The following is an 18,845-nucleotide window of genomic DNA, read 5'->3' as shown; positions in this document are numbered from 1 at the left end:
AGAACAAGCCGTAGATAAAATGTGTGGTGTATTTCCTGAAAATCCATGAATATTCTTAAACCTTGGGTAAATATCATTAAAAATAAGTAATCAAAGGGTTACTGCCGTGACCCGGATTCGGACCGGGGTTGCTGCGGCCACAACGCAGAGTACTAACCACTATACGATCACGGCAACATGTACGGGCCAGGTAGGAGTCGAACCTACAATCTTCTGATTCGTAGTGAGACGCGTTGTCCATTGCGCTACTGGCCCAGAAGCAACGAGTATTGTTGCTTATGCATCACATTTCTGGATCACCTCAAAACTTACACAAGGATCCGATTGCCATAAGTTCCTTTCATGTATTGCAAAGCAAGTCGGAACCAAATAGAGGGGAAATATTTTCATGGAATCCGGAAATCATGTGAGGCAAATCAAATGGAAACCAGCTAATAACGAAATATTTTCATGTGATTGAGAACTCTTGTGAAGTTTTTACTTTTTTCCACAACACATTTTCGGAACAGGCTAAATCACATATTTCCAGATTTTTGCCATCTAGAACAAAGAGAACAAGCCGTAGATAAAATGTGTTGTGTATTTCCTGAAAATCCATGAATATTCTTAAACCTTGGGTAAATATCATTAAAAATAAGTAATCAAAGGGTTACTGCCGTGACCCGGATTCGGACCGGGGTTGCTGCGGCCACAACGCAGAGTACTAACCACTATACGATCACGGCAACATGTACGAGCCAGGTAGGAGTCGAACCTACAATCTTCTGATTCGTAGTCAGACGCGTTGTCCATTGCGCCACTGGCCCAGATGCAATGAAGATTGTTGCTTATGCATCACATTTCTGGATCACCTCAAAACTTACACAAGGATCCGATTGCCATAAGTTCCTTTCATGTATTGCAAAGCAAGTCGGAACCAGATAGAGGGGAAATATTTTCATGGAATCCGGAAATCATGTGAGGCAAATCAAATGGAAACCAGCTAATAACGAAATATTTTCATGTGATTGAGAACTCTTGTGAAGTTTTTACTTTTTTCCACAACACATTTTCGGAACAGGCTAAATCACATATTTCCAGATTTTTGCCATCTAGAACAAAGAGAACAAGCCGTAGATAAAATGTGTTGTGTATTTCCTGAAAATCCATGAATATTCTTAAACCTTGGGTAAATATCATTAAAAATAAGTAATCAAAGGGTTACTGCCGTGACCCGGATTCGGACCGGGGTTGCTGCGGCCACAACGCAGAGTACTAACCACTATACGATCACGGCAACATGTACGAGCCAGGTAGGAGTCGAACCTACAATCTTCTGATTCGTAGTCAGACGCGTTGTCCATTGCGCTACTGGCCCAGAAGCAACGAGTATTGTTGCTTATGCATCACATTTCTGGATCACCTCAAAACTTACACAAGGATCCGATTGCCATAAGTTCCTTTCATGTATTGCAAAGCAAGTCGGAACCAGATAGAGGGGAAATATTTTCATGGAATCCGGAAATCATGTGAGACAAATCAAATGGAAACCAGCTAATAACGAAATATTTTCATGTGATTGAGAACTCTTGTGAAGTTTTTACTTTTTTCCACAACACATTTTCGGAACAGGCTAAATCACATATTTCCAGATTTTTGCCATCTAGAACAAAGAGAACAAGCCGTAGATAAAATGTGTTGTGTATTTCCTGAAAATCCATGAATATTCTTAAACCTTGGGTAAATATCATTAAAAATAAGTAAGCAAAGGGTTACTGCCGTGACCCGGATTCGGACCGGGGTTGCTGCGGCCACAACGCAGAGTACTAACCACTATACGATCACGGCAACATGTACGAGCCAGGTAGGAGTCGAACCTACAATCTTCTGATTCGTAGTCAGACGCGTTGTCCATTGCGCTACTGGCCCAGAAGCAACGAGTATTGTTGCTTATGCATCACATTTCTGGATCACCTCAAAACTTACACAAGGATCCGATTGCCATAAGTTCCTTTCATGTATTGCAAAGCAAGTCGGAACCAGATAGAGGGGAAATATTTTCATGGAATCCGGAAATCATGTGAGGCAAATCAAATGTAAACCAGCTAATAACGAAATATTTTCATGTGATTGAGAACTCTTGTGAAGTTTTTACTTTTTTCCACAACACATTTTCGGAACAGGCTAAATCACATATTTCCAGATTTTTGCCATCTAGAACAAAGAGAACAAGCCGTAGATAAAATGTGTTGTGTATTTCCTGAAAATCCATGAATATTCTTAAACCTTGGGTAAATATCATTAAAAATAAGTAATCAAAGGGTTACTGCCGTGACCCGGATTCGGACCGGGGTTGCTGCGGCCACAACGCAGAGTACTAACCACTATACGATCACGGCAACATGTACGAGCCAGGTAGGAGTCGAACCTACAATCTTCTGATTCGTAGTGAGACGCGTTGTCCATTGCGCTACTGGCCCAGAAGCAACGAGTATTGTTGCTTATGCATCACATTTCTGGATCACCTCAAAACTTACACAAGGATCCGATTGCCATAAGTTCCTTTCATGTATTGCAAAGCAAGTCGGAACCAGATAGAGGGGAAATATTTTCATGGAATCTGGAAATCATGTGAGGCAAATCAAATGGAAACCAGCTAATAACGAAATATTTTCATGTGATTGAGAACTCTTGTGAAGTTTTTACTTTTTTCCACAACACATTTTCGGAACAGGCTAAATCACATATTTCCAGATTTTTGCCATCTAGAACAAAGAGAACAAGCCGTAGATAAAATGTGTTGTGTATTTCCTGAAAATCCATGAATATTCTTAAACCTTGGGTAAATATCATTAAAAATAAGTAAGCAAAGGGTTACTGCCGTGACCCGGATTCGGACCGGGGTTGCTGCGGCCACAACGCAGAGTACTAACCACTATACGATCACGGCAACATGTACGAGCCAGGTAGGAGTCGAACCTACAATCTTCTGATTCGTAGTCAGACGCGTTCTCCATTGCGCCACTGGCCCAGATGCAACGAGGATTGTTGCTTATGCATCACATTTCTGGATCACCTCAAAACTTACACAAGGATCCGATTGCCATAAGTTCCTTTCATGTATTGCAAAGCAAGTCGGAACCAGATAGAGGGGAAATATTTTCATGGAATCCGGAAATCATGTGAGGCAAATCAAATGGAAACCAGCTAATAACGAAATATTTTCATGTGATTGAGAACTCTTGTGAAGTTTTTACTTTTTTCCACAACACATTTTCGGAACAGGCTAAATCACATATTTCCAGATTTTTGCCATCTAGAACAAAGAGAACAAGCCGTAGATAAAATGTGTTGTGTATTTCCTGAAAATCCATGAATATTCTTAAACCTTGGGTAAATATCATTAAAAATAAGTAATCAAAGGGTTACTGCCGTGACCCGGATTCGGACCGGGGTTGCGTCGGCCACAACGCAGAGTACTAACCACTATACGATCACGGCAACATGTACGAGCCAGGTAGGAGTCGAACCTACAATCTTCTGATTCGTAGTCAGACGCGTTGTCCATTGCGCTACTGGCCCAGAAGCAACGAGTATTGTTGCTTATGCATCACATTTCTGGATCACCTCAAAACTTACACAAGGATCCGATTGCCATAAGTTCCTTTCATGTATTGCAAAGCAAGTCGGAACCAGATAGAGGGGAAATATTTTCATGGAATCCGGAAATCATGTGAGGCAAATCAAATGGAAACCAGCTAATAACGAAATATTTTCATGTGATTGAGAACTCTTGTGAAGTTTTTACTTTTTTCCACAACACATTTTCGGAACAGGCTAAATCACATATTTCCAGATTTTTGCCATCTAGAACAAAGAGAACAAGCCGTAGATAAAATGTGTGGTGTATTTCCTGAAAATCCATGAATATTCTTAAACCTTGGGTAAATATCATTAAAAATAAGTAATCAAAGGGTTACTGCCGTGACCCGGATTCGGACCGGGGTTGCTGCGGCCACAACGCAGAGTACTAACCACTATACGATCACGGCAACATGTACGGGCCAGGTAGGAGTCGAACCTACAATCTTCTGATTCGTAGTGAGACGCGTTGTCCATTGCGCTACTGGCCCAGAAGCAACGAGTATTGTTGCTTATGCATCACATTTCTGGATCACCTCAAAACTTACACAAGGATCCGATTGCCATAAGTTCCTTTCATGTATTGCAAAGCAAGTCGGAACCAGATAGAGGGGAAATATTTTCATGGAATCTGGAAATCATGTGAGGCAAATCAAATGGAAACCAGCTAATAACGAAATATTTTCATGTGATTGAGAACTCTTGTGAAGTTTTTACTTTTTTCCACAACACATTTTCGGAACAGGCTAAATCACATATTTCCAGATTTTTGCCATCTAGAACAAAGAGAACAAGCCGTAGATAAAATGTGTTGTGTATTTCCTGAAAATCCATGAATATTCTTAAACCTTGGGTAAATATCATTAAAAACAAGTAAGCAAAGGGTTACTGCCGTGACCCGGATTCGGACCGGGGTTGCTGCGGCCACAACGCAGAGTACTAACCACTATACGATCACGGCAACATGTACGAGCCAGGTAGGAGTCGAACCTACAATCTTCTGATTCGTAGTCAGACGCGTTGTCAATTGCGCCACTGGCCCAGATGCAACGAGGATTGTTGCTTATGCATCACATTTCTGGATCACCTCAAAACTTACACAAGGATCCGATTGCCATAAGTTCCTTTCATGTATTGCAAAGCAAGTCGGAACCAGATAGAGGGGAAATATTTTCATGGAATCCGGAAATCATGTGAGACAAATCAAATGGAAACCAGCTAATAACGAAATATTTTCATGTGATTGAGAACTCTTGTGAAGTTTTTACTTTTTTCCACAACACATTTTCGGAACAGGCTAAATCACATATTTCCAGTTTTTTGCCATCTAGAACAAAGAGAACAAGCCGTAGATAAAATGTGTTGTGTATTTCCTGAAAATCCATGAATATTCTTAAACCTTGGGTAAATATCATTAAAAATAAGTAAGCAAAGGGTTACTGCGGACCGGGGTTGCTGCGGCCACAACGCAGAGTACTAACCACTATACGATCACGGCAACATGTACGAGCCAGGTAGGAGTCGAACCTACAATCTTCTGATTCGTAGTCAGACGCGTTGTCAATTGCGCCACTGGCCCAGATGCAACGAGGTTTGTTGCTTATGCATCACATTTCTGGGTCACCTCAAAACTTACACAAGGATCCGATTGCCATAAGTTCCTTTCATGTATTGCAAAGCAAGTCGGAACCAGATAGAGGGGAAATATTTTCATGGAATCCGGAAATCATGTGAGACAAATCAAATGGAAACCAGCTAATAACGAAATATTTTCATGTGATTGAGAACTCTTGTGAAGTTTTTACTTTTTTCCACAACACATTTTCGGAACAGGCTAAATCACATATTTCCAGATTTTTGCCATCTAGAACAAAGAGAACAAGCCGTAGATAAAATGTGTTGTGTATTTCCTGAAAATCCATGAATATTCTTAAACCTTGGGTAAATATCATTAAAAATAAGTAAGCAAAGGGTTACTGCCGTGACCCGGATTCGGACCGGGGTTGCTGCGGCCACAACGCAGAGTACTAACCACTATACGATCACGGCAACATGTACGAGCCAGGTAGGAGTCGAACCTACAATCTTCTGATTCGTAGTCAGACGCGTTGTCCATTGCGCTACTGGCCCAGAAGCAACGAGTATTGTTGCTTATGCATCACATTTCTGGATCACCTCAAAACTTACACAAGGATCCGATTGCCATAAGTTCCTTTCATGTATCGCAAAGCAAGTCGGAACCAGATAGAGGGGAAATATTTTCATGGAATCCGGAAATCATGTGAGGCAAATCAAATGGAAACCAGCTAATAACGAAATATTTTCATGTGATTGAGAACTCTTGTGAAGTTTTTACTTTTTTCCACAACACATTTTCGAAACAGGCTAAATCACATATTTCCAGATTTTTGCCATCTAGAACAAAGAGAACAAGCTGTAGATAAAATGTGTTGTGTATTTCCTGAAAATCCATGAATATTCTTAAACCTTGGGTAAATATCATTAAAAATAAGTAAGCAAAGGGTTACTGCCGTGACCCGGATTCGGACTGGGGTTGCTGCGGCCACAACGCAGAGTACTAACCACTATACGATCACGGCAACATGTACGAGCCAGGTAGGAGTCGAACCTACAATCTTCTGATTCGTAGTCAGACGCGTTGTCCATTGCGCCACTGGCCCAGATGCAACGCGGATTGTTGCTTATGCATCACATTTCTGGATCACCTCAAAACTTACACAAGGATCCGATTGCCATAAGTTCCTTTCATGTATTGCAAAGCAAGTCGGAACCAGATAGAGGGGAAATATTTTCATGGAATCTGGAAATCATGTGAGGCAAATCAAATGGAAACCAGCTAATAACAAAATATTTTCATGTGATTGAGAACTCTTGTGAAGTTTTTACTTTTTTCCACAACACATTTTCGGAACAGGCTAAATCACATATTTCCAGATTTTTGCCATCTAGAACAAAGAGAACAAGCCGTAGATAAAATGTGTTGTGTATTTCCTGAAAATCCATGAATATTCTTAAACCTTGGGTAAATATCATTAAAAATAAGTAAGCAAAGGGTTACTGCCGTGACCCGGATTCGGACCGGGGTTGCTGCGGCCACAACGCAGAGTACTAACCACTATACGATCACGGCAACATGTACGAGCCAGGTAGGAGTCGAACCTACAATCTTCTGATTCGTAGTGAGACGTGTTGTCCATTGCGCTACTGGCCCAGAAGCAACGAGTATTGTTGCTTATGCATCACATTTCTGGATCACCTCAAAACTTACACAAGGATCCGATTGCCATAAGTTCCTTTCATGTATTGCAAAGCAAGTCGGAACCAGATAGAGGGGAAATATTTTCATGGAATCTGGAAATCATGTGAGGCAAATCAAATGGAAACCAGCTAATAACGAAATATTTTCATGTGATTGAGAACTCTTGTGAAGTTTTTACTTTTTTCCACAACACATTTTCGGAACAGGCTAAATCACATATTTCCAGATTTTTGCCATCTAGAACAAAGAGAACAAGCCGTAGATAAAATGTGTTGTGTATTTCCTGAAAATCCATGAATATTCTTAAACCTTGGGTAAATATCATTAAAAATAAGTAAGCAAAGGGTTACTGCCGTGACCCGGATTCGGACCGGGGTTGCTGCGGCCACAACGCAGAGTACTAACCACTATACGATCACGGCAACATGTACGAGCCAGGTAGGAGTCGAACCTACAATCTTCTGATTCGTAGTCAGACGCGTTGTCCATTGCGCCACTGGCCCAGATGCAACGAGGATTGTTGCTTATGCATCACATTTCTGGATCACCTCAAAACTTACACAAGGATCCGATTGCCATAAGTTCCTTTCATGTATTGCAAAGCAAGTCGGAACCAGATAGAGGGGAAATATTTTCATGGAATCTGGAAATCATGTGAGGCAAATCAAATGGAAACCAGCTAATAACGAAATATTTTCATGTGATTGAGAACTCTTGTGAAGTTTTTACTTTTTTCCACAACACATTTTCGGAACAGGCTAAATCACATATTTCCAGATTTTTGCCATCTAGAACAAAGAGAACAAGCCGTAGATAAAATGTGTTGTGTATTTCCTGAAAATCCATGAATATTCTTAAACCTTGGGTAAATATCATTAAAAATAAGTAAGCAAAGGGTTACTGCCGTGACCCGGATTCGGACCGGGGTTGCTGCGGCCACAACGCAGAGTACTAACCACTATACGATCACGGCAACATGTACGAGCCAGGTAGGAGTCGAACCTACAATCTTCTGATTCGTAGTCAGACGCGTTGTCCATTGCGCCACTGGCCCAGATGCAACGAGGATTGTTGCTTATGCATCACATTTCTGGATCACCTCAAAACTTACACAAGGATCCGATTGCCATAAGTTCCTTTCATGTATTGCAAAGCAAGTCGGAACCAGATAGAGGGGAAATATTTTCATGGAATCCGGAAATCATGTGAGGCAAATCAAATGGAAACCAGCTAATAACGAAATATTTTCATGTGATTGAGAACTCTTGTGAAGTTTTTACTTTTTTCCACAACACATTTTCGGAACAGGCTAAATCACATATTTCCAGATTTTTGCCATCTAGAACAAAGAGAACAAGCCGTAGATAAAATGTGTTGTGTATTTCCTGAAAATCCATGAATATTCTTAAACCTTGGGTAAATATCATTAAAAATAAGTAATCAAAGGGTTACTGCCGTGACCCGGATTCGGACCGGGGTTGCGTCGGCCACAACGCAGAGTACTAACCACTATACGATCACGGCAACATGTACGAGCCAGGTAGGAGTCGAACCTACAATCTTCTGATTCGTAGTCAGACGCGTTGTCCATTGCGCTACTGGCCCAGAAGCAACGAGTATTGTTGCTTATGCATCACATTTCTGGATCACCTCAAAACTTACACAAGGATCCGATTGCCATAAGTTCCTTTCATGTATTGCAAAGCAAGTCGGAACCAGATAGAGGGGAAATATTTTCATGGAATCCGGAAATCATGTGAGGCAAATCAAATGGAAACCAGCTAATAACGAAATATTTTCATGTGATTGAGAACTCTTGTGAAGTTTTTACTTTTTTCCACAACACATTTTCGAAACAGGCTAAATCACATATTTCCAGATTTTTGCCATCTAGAACAAAGAGAACAAGCCGTAGATAAAATGTGTGGTGTATTTCCTGAAAATCCATGAATATTCTTAAACCTTGGGTAAATATCATTAAAAATAAGTAATCAAAGGGTTACTGCCGTGACCCGGATTCGGACCGGGGTTGCTGCGGCCACAACGCAGAGTACTAACCACTATACGATCACGGCAACATGTACGAGCCAGGTAGGAGTCGAACCTACAATCTTCTGATTCGTAGTCAGACGCGTTGTCCATTGCGCCACTGGCCCAGATGCAACGAGGATTGTTGCTTATGCATCACATTTCTGGATCACCTCAAAACTTACACAAGGATCCGATTGCCATAAGTTCCTTTCATGTATTGCAAAGCAAGTCGGAACCAGATAGAGGGGAAATATTTTCATGGAATCTGGAAATCATGTGAGGCAAATCAAATGGAAACCAGCTAATAACGAAATATTTTCATGTGATTGAGAACTCTTGTGAAGTTTTTACTTTTTTCCACAACACATTTTCGGAACAGGCTAAATCACATATTTCCAGATTTTTGCCATCTAGAACAAAGAGAACAAGCCGTAGATAAAATGTGTTGTGTATTTCCTGAAAATCCATGAATATTCTTAAACCTTGGGTAAATATCATTAAAAATAAGTAAGCAAAGGGTTACTGCCGTGACCCGGATTCGGACCGGGGTTGCTGCGGCCACAACGCAGAGTACTAACCACTATACGATCACGGCAACATGTACGAGCCAGGTAGGAGTCGAACCTACAATCTTCTGATTCGTAGTCAGACGCGTTGTCCATTGCGCCACTGGCCCAGATGCAACGAGGATTGTTGCTTATGCATCACATTTCTGGATCACCTCAAAACTTACACAAGGATCCGATTGCCATAAGTTCCTTTCATGTATTGCAAAGCAAGTCGGAACCAGATAGAGGGGAAATATTTTCATGGAATCCGGAAATCATGTGAGGCAAATCAAATGGAAACCAGCTAATAACGAAATATTTTCATGTGATTGAGAACTCTTGTGAAGTTTTTACTTTTTTCCACAACACATTTTCGGAACAGGCTAAATCACATATTTCCAGATTTTTGCCATCTAGAACAAAGAGAACAAGCCGTAGATAAAATGTGTTGTGTATTTCCTGAAAATCCATGAATATTCTTAAACCTTGGGTAAATATCATTAAAAATAAGTAATCAAAGGGTTACTGCCGTGACCCGGATTCGGACCGGGGTTGCGTCGGCCACAACGCAGAGTACTAACCACTATACGATCACGGCAACATGTACGAGCCAGGTAGGAGTCGAACCTACAATCTTCTGATTCGTAGTCAGACGCGTTGTCCATTGCGCTACTGGCCCAGAAGCAACGAGTATTGTTGCTTATGCATCACATTTCTGGATCACCTCAAAACTTACACAAGGATCCGATTGCCATAAGTTCCTTTCATGTATTGCAAAGCAAGTCGGAACCAGATAGAGGGGAAATATTTTCATGGAATCCGGAAATCATGTGAGGCAAATCAAATGGAAACCAGCTAATAACGAAATATTTTCATGTGATTGAGAACTCTTGTGAAGTTTTTACTTTTTTCCACAACACATTTTCGAAACAGGCTAAATCACATATTTCCAGATTTTTGCCATCTAGAACAAAGAGAACAAGCCGTAGATAAAATGTGTGGTGTATTTCCTGAAAATCCATGAATATTCTTAAACCTTGGGTAAATATCATTAAAAATAAGTAATCAAAGGGTTACTGCCGTGACCCGGATTCGGACCGGGGTTGCTGCGGCCACAACGCAGAGTACTAACCACTATACGATCACGGCAACATGTACGAGCCAGGTAGGAGTCGAACCTACAATCTTCTGATTCGTAGTGAGACGCGTTGTCCATTGCGCTACTGGCCCAGAAGCAACGAGTATTGTTGCTTATGCATCACATTTCTGGATCACCTCAAAACTTACACAAGGATCCGATTGCCATAAGTTCCTTTCATGTATTGCAAAGCAAGTCGGAACCAGATAGAGGGGAAATATTTTCATGGAATCTGGAAATCATGTGAGGCAAATCAAATGGAAACCAGCTAATAACAAAATATTTTCATGTGATTGAGAACTCTTGTGAAGTTTTTACTTTTTTCCACAACACATTTTCGGAACAGGCTAAATCACATATTTCCAGATTTTTGCCATCTAGAACAAAGAGAACAAGCCGTAGATAAAATGTGTTGTGTATTTCCTGAAAATCCATGAATATTCTTAAACCTTGGGTAAATATCATTAAAAATAAGTAAGCAAAGGGTTACTGCCGTGACCCGGATTCGGACCGGGGTTGCTGCGGCCACAACGCAGAGTACTAACCACTATACGATCACGGCAACATGTACGAGCCAGGTAGGAGTCGAACCTACAATCTTCTGATTCGTAGTGAGACGTGTTGTCCATTGCGCTACTGGCCCAGAAGCAACGAGGATTGTTGCTTATGCATCACATTTCTGGATCACCTCAAAACTTACACAAGGATCCGATTGCCATAAGTTCCTTTCATGTATTGCAAAGCAAGTCGGAACCAGATAGAGGGGAAATATTTTCATGGAATCTGGAAATCATGTGAGGCAAATCAAATGGAAACCAGCTAATAACGAAATATTTTCATGTGATTGAGAACTCTTGTGAAGTTTTTACTTTTTTCCACAACACATTTTCGGAACAGGCTAAATCACATATTTCCAGATTTTTGCCATCTAGAACAAAGAGAACAAGCCGTAGATAAAATGTGTTGTGTATTTCCTGAAAATCCATGAATATTCTTAAACCTTGGGTAAATATCATTAAAAATAAGTAAGCAAAGGGTTACTGCCGTGACCCGGATTCGGACCGGGGTTGCTGCGGCCACAACGCAGAGTACTAACCACTATACGATCACGGCAACATGTACGAGCCAGGTAGGAGTCGAACCTACAATCTTCTGATTCGTAGTCAGACGCGTTGTCCATTGCGCCACTGGCCCAGATGCAACGAGGATTGTTGCTTATGCATCACATTTCTGGATCACCTCAAAACTTACACAAGGATCCGATTGCCATAAGTTCCTTTCATGTATTGCAAAGCAAGTCGGAACCAGATAGAGGGGAAATATTTTCATGGAATCCGGAAATCATGTGAGACAAATCAAATGGAAACCAGCTAATAACGAAATATTTTCATGTGATTGAGAACTCTTGTGAAGTTTTTACTTTTTTCCACAACACATTTTCGGAACAGGCTAAATCACATATTTCCAGATTTTTGCCATCTAGAACAAAGAGAACAAGCCGTAGATAAAATGTGTTGTGTATTTCCTGAAAATCCATGAATATTCTTAAACCTTGGGTAAATATCATTAAAAATAAGTAAGCAAAGGGTTACTGCCGTGACCCGGATTCGGACCGGGGTTGCTGCGGCCACAACGCAGAGTACTAACCACTATACGATCACGGCAACATGTACGAGCCAGGTAGGAGTCGAACCTACAATCTTCTGATTCGTAGTCAGACGCGTTGTCCATTGCGCCACTGGCCCAGATGCAACGAGGATTGTTGCTTATGCATCACATTTCTGGATCACCTCAAAACTTACACAAGGATCCGATTGCCATAAGTTCCTTTCATGTATTGCAAAGCAAGTCGGAACCAGATAGAGGGGAAATATTTTCATGGAATCCGGAAATCATGTGAGGCAAATCAAATGGAAACCAGCTAATAACGAAATATTTTCATGTGATTGAGAACTCTTGTGAAGTTTTTACTTTTTTCCACAACACATTTTCGGAACAGGCTAAATCACATATTTCCAGATTTTTGCCATCTAGAACAAAGAGAACAAGCCGTAGATAAAATGTGTTGTGTATTTCCTGAAAATCCATGAATATTCTTAAACCTTGGGTAAATATCATTAAAAATAAGTAATCAAAGGGTTACTGCCGTGACCCGGATTCGGACCGGGGTTGCGTCGGCCACAACGCAGAGTACTAACCACTATACGATCACGGCAACATGTACGAGCCAGGTAGGAGTCGAACCTACAATCTTCTGATTCGTAGTCAGACGCGTTGTCCATTGCGCTACTGGCCCAGAAGCAACGAGTATTGTTGCTTATGCATCACATTTCTGGATCACCTCAAAACTTACACAAGGATCCGATTGCCATAAGTTCCTTTCATGTATTGCAAAGCAAGTCGGAACCAGATAGAGGGGAAATATTTTCATGGAATCCGGAAATCATGTGAGGCAAATCAAATGGAAACCAGCTAATAACGAAATATTTTCATGTGATTGAGAACTCTTGTGAAGTTTTTACTTTTTTCCACAACACATTTTCGAAACAGGCTAAATCACATATTTCCAGATTTTTGCCATCTAGAACAAAGAGAACAAGCCGTAGATAAAATGTGTGGTGTATTTCCTGAAAATCCATGAATATTCTTAAACCTTGGGTAAATATCATTAAAAATAAGTAATCAAAGGGTTACTGCCGTGACCCGGATTCGGACCGGGGTTGCTGCGGCCACAACGCAGAGTACTAACCACTATACGATCACGGCAACATGTACGAGCCAGGTAGGAGTCGAACCTACAATCTTCTGATTCGTAGTGAGACGCGTTGTCCATTGCGCTACTGGCCCAGAAGCAACGAGTATTGTTGCTTATGCATCACATTTCTGGATCACCTCAAAACTTACACAAGGATCCGATTGCCATAAGTTCCTTTCATGTATTGCAAAGCAAGTCGGAACCAGATAGAGGGGAAATATTTTCATGGAATCTGGAAATCATGTGAGGCAAATCAAATGGAAACCAGCTAATAACGAAATATTTTCATGTGATTGAGAACTCTTGTGAAGTTTTTACTTTTTTCCACAACACATTTTCGGAACAGGCTAAATCACATATTTCCAGTTTTTTGCCATCTAGAACAAAGAGAACAAGCCGTAGATAAAATGTGTTGTGTATTTCCTGAAAATCCATGAATATTCTTAAACCTTGGGTAAATATCATTAAAAATAAGTAAGCAAAGGGTTACTGCCGTGACCCGGATTCGGACCGGGGTTGCTGCGGCCACAACGCAGAGTACTAACCACTATACGATCACGGCAACATGTACGAGCCAGGTAGGAGTCGAACCTACAATCTTCTGAGTCGTAGTCAGACGCGTTGTCCATTGCGCCACTGGCCCAGATGCAACGAGGATTGTTGCTTATGCATCACATTTCTGGATCACCTCAAAACTTACACAAGGATCCGATTGCCATAAGTTCCTTTCATGTATTGCAAAGCAAGTCGGAACCAGATAGAGGAGAAATATTTTCATGGAATCCGGAAATCATGTGAGGCAAATCAAATGGAAACCAGCTAATAACGAAATATTTTCATGTGATTGAGAACTCTTGTGAAGTTTTTACTTTTTTCCACAACACATTTTCGGAACAGGCTAAATCACATATTTCCAGATTTTTGCCATCTAGAACAAAGAGAACAAGCCGTAGATAAAATGTGTTGTGTATTTCCTGAAAATCCATGAATATTCTTAAACCTTGGGTAAATATCATTAAAAATAAGTAAGCAAAGGGTTACTGCCGTGACCCGGATTCGGACCGGGGTTGCTGCGGCCACAACGCAGAGTACTAACCACTATACGATCACGGCAACATGTACGAGCCAGGTAGGAGTCGAACCTACAATCTTCTGATTCGTAGTCAGACGCGTTGTCCATTGCGCCACTGGCCCAGATGCAACGCAGATTGTTGCTTATGCATCACATTTCTGGATCACCTCAAAACTTACACAAGGATCCGATTGCCATAAGTTCCTTTCATGTATTGCAAAGCAAGTCGGAACCAGATAGAGGGGAAATATTTTCATGGAATCTGGAAATCATGTGAGGCAAATCAAATGGAAACCAGCTAATAACGAAATATTTTCATGTGATTGAGAACTCTTGTGAAGTTTTTACTTTTTTCCACAACACATTTTCGGAACAGGCTAAATCACATATTTCCAGATTTTTGCCATCTAGAACAAAGAGAACAAGCCGTAGATAAAATGTGTTGTGTATTTCCTGAAAATCCATGAATATTCTTAAACCTTGGGTAAATATCATTAAAAATAAGTAAGCAAAGGGTTACTGCCGTGACCCGGATTCGGACCGGGGTTGCTGCGGCCACAACGCAGAGTACTAACCACTATACGATCACGGCAACATGTACGAGCCAGGTAGGAGTCGAACCTACAATCTTCTGATTCGTAGTCAGACGCGTTGTCAATTGCGCCACTGGCCCAGATGCAACGAGGATTGTTGCTTATGCATCACATTTCTGGATCACCTCAAAACTTACACAAGGATCCGATTGCCATAAGTTCCTTTCATGTATTGCAAAGCAAGTCGGAACCAGATAGAGGGGAAATATTTTCATGGAATCCGGAAATCATGTGAGACAAATCAAATGGAAACCAGCTAATAACGAAATATTTTCATGTGATTGAGAACTCTTGTGAAGTTTTTACTTTTTTCCACAACACATTTTCGGAACAGGCTAAATCACATATTTCCAGTTTTTTGCCATCTAGAACAAAGAGAACAAGCCGTAGATAAAATGTGTTGTGTATTTCCTGAAAATCCATGAATATTCTTAAACCTTGGGTAAATATCATTAAAAATAAGTAAGCAAAGGGTTACTGCCGTGACCCGGATTCGGACCGGGGTTGCTGCGGCCACAACGCAGAGTACTAACCACTATACGATCACGGCAACATGTACGAGCCAGGTAGGAGTCGAACCTACAATCTTCTGATTCGTAGTCAGACGCGTTGTCAATTGCGCCACTGGCCCAGATGCAACGAGGTTTGTTGCTTATGCATCACATTTCTGGATCACCTCAAAACTTACACAAGGATCCGATTGCCATAAGTTCCTTTCATGTATTGCAAAGCAAGTCGGAACCAGATAGAGGGGAAATATTTTCATGGAATCCGGAAATCATGTGAGACAAATCAAATGGAAACCAGCTAATAACGAAATATTTTCATGTGATTGAGAACTCTTGTGAAGTTTTTACTTTTTTCCACAACACATTTTCGGAACAGGCTAAATCACATATTTCCAGTTTTTTGCCATCTAGAACAAAGAGAACAAGCCGTAGATAAAATGTGTTGTGTATTTCCTGAAAATCCATGAATATTCTTAAACCTTGGGTAAATATCATTAAAAATAAGTAAGCAAAGGGTTACTGCCGTGACCCGGATTCGGACCGGGGTTGCTGCGGCCACAACGCAGAGTACTAACCACTATACGATCACGGCAACATGTACGAGCCAGGTGGGAGTCGAACCTACAATCTTCTGATTCGTAGTCAGACGCGTTGTCCATTGCGCCACTGGCCCAGATGCAACGCGGATTGTTGCTTATGCATCACATTTCTGGATCACCTCAAAACTTACACAAGGATCCGATTGCCATAAGTTCCTTTCATGTATCGCAAAGCAAGTCGGAACCAGATAGAGGGGAAATATTTTCATGGAATCCGGAAATCATGTGAGGCAAATCAAATGGAAACCAGCTAATAACGAAATATTTTCATGTGATTGAGAACTCTTGTGAAGTTTTTACTTTTTTCCACAACACATTTTCGAAACAGGCTAAATCACATATTTCCAGATTTTTGCCATCTAGAACAAAGAGAACAAGCTGTAGATAAAATGTGTTGTGTATTTCCTGAAAATCCATGAATATTCTTAAACCTTGGGTAAATATCATTAAAAATAAGTAAGCAAAGGGTTACTGCCGTGACCCGGATTCGGACTGGGGTTGCTGCGGCCACAACGCAGAGTACTAACCACTATACGATCACGGCAACATGTACGAGCCAGGTAGGAGTCGAACCTACAATCTTCTGATTCGTAGTCAGACGCGTTGTCCATTGCGCTACTGGCCCAGAAGCAACGAGTATTGTTGCTTATGCATCACATTTCTGGATCACCTCAAAACTTACACAAGGATCCGATTGCCATAAGTTCCTTTCATGTATTGCAAAGCAAGTCGGAACCAGATAGAGGGGAAATATTTTCATGGAATCTGGAAATCATGTGAGGCAAATCAAATGGAAACCAGCTAATAACGAAATATTTTCATGTGATTGAGAACTCTTGTGAAGTTTTTACTTTTTTCCACAACACATTTTCGGAACAGGCTAAATCACATATTTCCAGTTTTTTGCCATCTAGAACAAAGAGAACAAGCCGTAGATAAAATGTGTTGTGTATTTCCTGAAAATCCATGAATATTCTTAAACCTTGGGTAAATATCATTAAAAATAAGTAAGCAAAGGGTTACTGCCGTGACCCGGATTCGGACCGGGGTTGCTGCGGCCACAACGCAGAGTACTAACCACTATACGATCACGGCAACATGTACGAGCCAGGTGGGAGTCGAACCTACAATCTTCTGATTCGTAGTCAGACGCGTTGTCCATTGCGCCACTGGCCCAGATGCAACGCGGATTGTTGCTTATGCATCACATTTCTGGATCACCTCAAAACTTACACAAGGATCCGATTGCCATAAGTTCCTTTCATGTATCGCAAAGCAAGTCGGAACCAGATAGAGGGGAAATATTTTCATGGAATCCGGAAATCATGTGAGGCAAATCAAATGGAAACCAGCTAATAACGAAATATTTTCATGTGATTGAGAACTCTTGTGAAGTTTTTACTTTTTTCCACAACACATTTTCGAAACAGGCTAAATCACATATTTCCAGATTTTTGCCATCTAGAACAAAGAGAACAAGCTGTAGATAAAATGTGTTGTGTATTTCCTGAAAATCCATGAATATTCTTAAACCTTGGGTAAATATCATTAAAAATAAGTAAGCAAAGGGTTACTGCCGTGACCCGGATTCGGACTGGGGTTGCTGCGGCCACAACGCAGAGTACTAACCACTATACGATCACGGCAACATGTACGAGCCAGGTAGGAGTCGAACCTACAATCTTCTGATTCGTAGTCAGACGCGTTGTCCATTGCGCTACTGGCCCAGAAGCAACGAGTATTGTTGCTTATGCATCACATTTCTGGATCACCTCAAAACTTACACAAGGATCCGATTGCCATAAGTTCCTTTCATGTATTGCAAAGCAAGTCGGAACCAGATAGAGGGGAAATATTTTCATGGAATCTGGAAATCATGTGAGGCAAATCAAATGGAAACCAGCTAATAACGAAATATTTTCATGTGATTGAGAACTCTTGTGAAGTTTTTACTTTTTTCCACAACACATTTTCGGAACAGGCTAAATCACATATTTCCAGTTTTTTGCCATCTAGAACAAAGAGAACAAGCCGTAGATAAAATGTGTTGTGTATTTCCTGAAAATCCATGAATATTCTTAAACCTTGGGTAAATATCATTAAAAATAAGTAAGCAAAGGGTTACTGCCGTGACCCGGATTCGGACCGGGGTTGCTGCGGCCACAACGCAGAGTACTAACCACTATACGATCACGGCAACATGTACGAGCCAGGTGGGAGTCGAACCTACAATCTTCTGATTCGTAGTCAGACGCGTTGTCCATTGCGCCACTGGCCCAGATGCAACGCGGATTGTTGCTTATGCATCACATTTCTGGATCACCTCAAAACTTACACAAGGATCCGATTGCCATAAGTTCCTTTCATGTATCGCAAAGCAAGTCGGAACCAGATAGAGGGGAAATATTTTCATGGAATCCGGAAATCATGTGAGGCAAATCAAATGGAAACCAGCTAATAACGAAATATTTTCATGTGATTGAGAACTCTTGTGAAGTTTTTACTTTTTTCCACAACACATTTTCGAAACAGGCTAAATCACATATTTCCAGATTTTTGCCATCTAGAACAAAGAGAACAAGCTGTAGATAAAATGTGTTGTGTATTTCCTGAAAATCCATGAATATTCTTAAACCTTGGGTAAATATCATTAAAAATAAGTAAGCAAAGGGTTACTGCCGTGACCCGGATTCGGACTG

The 18,845-nt window shown here is 41.0% G+C and overlaps 19 non-coding genes across 19 annotated transcripts; all 19 read right to left on the bottom strand.

Moving 5' to 3' along the window:
• Positions 1-733: 733 nt before the first annotated feature.
• Positions 734-806, bottom strand: TRNAR-ACG (transfer RNA arginine (anticodon ACG)). Its single transcript has one exon. It is a non-coding gene; the product is annotated as a tRNA-Arg (tRNA).
• Positions 807-1,284: 478 nt separating this feature from the next.
• Positions 1,285-1,357, bottom strand: TRNAR-ACG (transfer RNA arginine (anticodon ACG)). Its single transcript has one exon. It is a non-coding gene; the product is annotated as a tRNA-Arg (tRNA).
• A 478-nt stretch (positions 1,358-1,835) lies between these two features.
• On the bottom strand, positions 1,836-1,908 carry TRNAR-ACG (transfer RNA arginine (anticodon ACG)). The gene has a single exon. It is a non-coding gene; the product is annotated as a tRNA-Arg (tRNA).
• Positions 1,909-2,937: 1,029 nt separating this feature from the next.
• Positions 2,938-3,010, bottom strand: TRNAR-ACG (transfer RNA arginine (anticodon ACG)). Its single transcript has one exon. It is a non-coding gene; the product is annotated as a tRNA-Arg (tRNA).
• Positions 3,011-3,488: 478 nt separating this feature from the next.
• On the bottom strand, positions 3,489-3,561 carry TRNAR-ACG (transfer RNA arginine (anticodon ACG)). The gene has a single exon. It is a non-coding gene; the product is annotated as a tRNA-Arg (tRNA).
• Positions 3,562-5,678: 2,117 nt separating this feature from the next.
• TRNAR-ACG (transfer RNA arginine (anticodon ACG)) lies at positions 5,679-5,751 on the bottom strand. The gene has a single exon. It is a non-coding gene; the product is annotated as a tRNA-Arg (tRNA).
• A 478-nt stretch (positions 5,752-6,229) lies between these two features.
• TRNAR-ACG (transfer RNA arginine (anticodon ACG)) lies at positions 6,230-6,302 on the bottom strand. The gene has a single exon. It is a non-coding gene; the product is annotated as a tRNA-Arg (tRNA).
• Positions 6,303-7,331: 1,029 nt separating this feature from the next.
• Positions 7,332-7,404, bottom strand: TRNAR-ACG (transfer RNA arginine (anticodon ACG)). The gene has a single exon. It is a non-coding gene; the product is annotated as a tRNA-Arg (tRNA).
• Positions 7,405-7,882: 478 nt separating this feature from the next.
• Positions 7,883-7,955, bottom strand: TRNAR-ACG (transfer RNA arginine (anticodon ACG)). The gene has a single exon. It is a non-coding gene; the product is annotated as a tRNA-Arg (tRNA).
• Positions 7,956-8,433: 478 nt separating this feature from the next.
• On the bottom strand, positions 8,434-8,506 carry TRNAR-ACG (transfer RNA arginine (anticodon ACG)). The gene has a single exon. It is a non-coding gene; the product is annotated as a tRNA-Arg (tRNA).
• A 478-nt stretch (positions 8,507-8,984) lies between these two features.
• TRNAR-ACG (transfer RNA arginine (anticodon ACG)) lies at positions 8,985-9,057 on the bottom strand. Its single transcript has one exon. It is a non-coding gene; the product is annotated as a tRNA-Arg (tRNA).
• A 478-nt stretch (positions 9,058-9,535) lies between these two features.
• TRNAR-ACG (transfer RNA arginine (anticodon ACG)) lies at positions 9,536-9,608 on the bottom strand. Its single transcript has one exon. It is a non-coding gene; the product is annotated as a tRNA-Arg (tRNA).
• A 478-nt stretch (positions 9,609-10,086) lies between these two features.
• Positions 10,087-10,159, bottom strand: TRNAR-ACG (transfer RNA arginine (anticodon ACG)). Its single transcript has one exon. It is a non-coding gene; the product is annotated as a tRNA-Arg (tRNA).
• Positions 10,160-11,739: 1,580 nt separating this feature from the next.
• On the bottom strand, positions 11,740-11,812 carry TRNAR-ACG (transfer RNA arginine (anticodon ACG)). The gene has a single exon. It is a non-coding gene; the product is annotated as a tRNA-Arg (tRNA).
• A 478-nt stretch (positions 11,813-12,290) lies between these two features.
• TRNAR-ACG (transfer RNA arginine (anticodon ACG)) lies at positions 12,291-12,363 on the bottom strand. Its single transcript has one exon. It is a non-coding gene; the product is annotated as a tRNA-Arg (tRNA).
• Positions 12,364-12,841: 478 nt separating this feature from the next.
• Positions 12,842-12,914, bottom strand: TRNAR-ACG (transfer RNA arginine (anticodon ACG)). The gene has a single exon. It is a non-coding gene; the product is annotated as a tRNA-Arg (tRNA).
• Positions 12,915-14,494: 1,580 nt separating this feature from the next.
• TRNAR-ACG (transfer RNA arginine (anticodon ACG)) lies at positions 14,495-14,567 on the bottom strand. Its single transcript has one exon. It is a non-coding gene; the product is annotated as a tRNA-Arg (tRNA).
• A 2,131-nt stretch (positions 14,568-16,698) lies between these two features.
• Positions 16,699-16,771, bottom strand: TRNAR-ACG (transfer RNA arginine (anticodon ACG)). Its single transcript has one exon. It is a non-coding gene; the product is annotated as a tRNA-Arg (tRNA).
• Positions 16,772-17,800: 1,029 nt separating this feature from the next.
• On the bottom strand, positions 17,801-17,873 carry TRNAR-ACG (transfer RNA arginine (anticodon ACG)). Its single transcript has one exon. It is a non-coding gene; the product is annotated as a tRNA-Arg (tRNA).
• Between the last annotated feature and the right edge of the window lie 972 nt (positions 17,874-18,845).

This window comes from Rhinoderma darwinii, chromosome 3, assembly GCF_050947455.1.
Source record: "Rhinoderma darwinii isolate aRhiDar2 chromosome 3, aRhiDar2.hap1, whole genome shotgun sequence".
Lineage (NCBI taxonomy): Eukaryota > Metazoa > Chordata > Amphibia > Anura > Rhinodermatidae > Rhinoderma > Rhinoderma darwinii.
This window is presented reverse-complemented; position numbering and strand designations above follow the sequence as displayed.